Genomic DNA, 1,327 nt, shown 5'->3' with positions numbered 1-1,327 from the left:
TGCTTGTCTCAAAGATTAAGCCATGCATGTCTCAGTACAAGCCGCATTAAGGTGAAACCGCGAATGGCTCATTAAATCAGTTATGGTTCCTTAGATCGTACCCACGTTACTTGGATAACTGTGGTAATTCTAGAGCTAATACATGCAAACAGAGTCCCGACCAGAGATGGAAGGGACGCTTTTATTAGATCAAAACCAATCGGTCGGCTCGTCCGGTCCGTTTGCCTTGGTGACTCTGAATAACTTTGGGCTGATCGCACGGTCCTCGTACCGGCGACGCATCTTTCAAATGTCTGCCTTATCAACTGTCGATGGTAGGTTCTGCGCCTACCATGGTTGTAACGGGTAACGGGGAATCAGGGTTCGATTCCGGAGAGGGAGCCTGAGAAACGGCTACCACATCCAAGGAAGGCAGCAGGCGCGCAAATTACCCACTCCCGGCACGGGGAGGTAGTGACGAAAAATAACGATACGGGACTCATCCGAGGCCCCGTAATCGGAATGAGTACACTTTAAATCCTTTAACGAGTATCTATTGGAGGGCAAGTCTGGTGCCAGCAGCCGCGGTAATTCCAGCTCCAATAGCGTATATTAAAGTTGTTGCGGTTAAAAAGCTCGTAGTTGGATTTGTGTCCCACGCTGTTGGTTCACCGCCCGTCGGTGTTTAACTGGCATGTATCGTGGGACGTCCTGCCGGTGGGGCGAGCCGAAGGCGTGCGACCGCCTCGTGCGTGCTCGTGCGTCCCGAGGCGGACCCCGTTGAAATCCTACCAGGGTGCTCTTTATTGAGTGTCTCGGTGGGCCGGCACGTTTACTTTGAACAAATTAGAGTGCTTAAAGCAGGCAAGCCCGCCTGAATACTGTGTGCATGGAATAATGGAATAGGACCTCGGTTCTATTTTGTTGGTTTTCGGAACCCGAGGTAATGATTAATAGGGACAGGCGGGGGCATTCGTATTGCGACGTTAGAGGTGAAATTCTTGGATCGTCGCAAGACGAACAGAAGCGAAAGCATTTGCCAAGTATGTTTTCATTAATCAAGAACGAAAGTTAGAGGTTCGAAGGCGATCAGATACCGCCCTAGTTCTAACCATAAACGATGCCAGCCAGCGATCCGCCGCAGTTCCTCCGATGACTCGGCGGGCAGCCTCCGGGAAACCAAAGCTTTTGGGTTCCGGGGGAAGTATGGTTGCAAAGCTGAAACTTAAAGGAATTGACGGAAGGGCACCACCAGGAGTGGAGCCTGCGGCTTAATTTGACTCAACACGGGAAACCTCACCAGGCCCGGACACCGGAAGGATTGACAGATTGATAGCTCTTTCTTGAT

At 51.1% G+C, this 1,327-nt stretch overlaps 1 non-coding gene across 1 annotated transcript in view; it reads left to right on the top strand.

The window, feature by feature from the left end:
* LOC124771015 overlaps window positions 1-1,327 on the top strand; it is a gene marked incomplete at its 5' end in the record, with an annotated part of 1,881 nt that continues 554 nt past the window's right edge. Inside the window, one exon of the ribosomal RNA XR_007013265.1 lies at window positions 1-1,327. This exon is cut by the window's right edge and continues 554 nt beyond it. This is a non-coding gene — a ribosomal RNA (small subunit ribosomal RNA).

The sequence above is a fragment of the Schistocerca piceifrons genome, unplaced genomic scaffold, assembly GCF_021461385.2.
Source record: "Schistocerca piceifrons isolate TAMUIC-IGC-003096 unplaced genomic scaffold, iqSchPice1.1 HiC_scaffold_86, whole genome shotgun sequence".
NCBI classification, from domain to species: domain Eukaryota; kingdom Metazoa; phylum Arthropoda; class Insecta; order Orthoptera; family Acrididae; genus Schistocerca; species Schistocerca piceifrons.
Note: the sequence above shows the minus strand (reverse complement) of the source record. Positions and strands in the feature narration are given on the sequence as shown.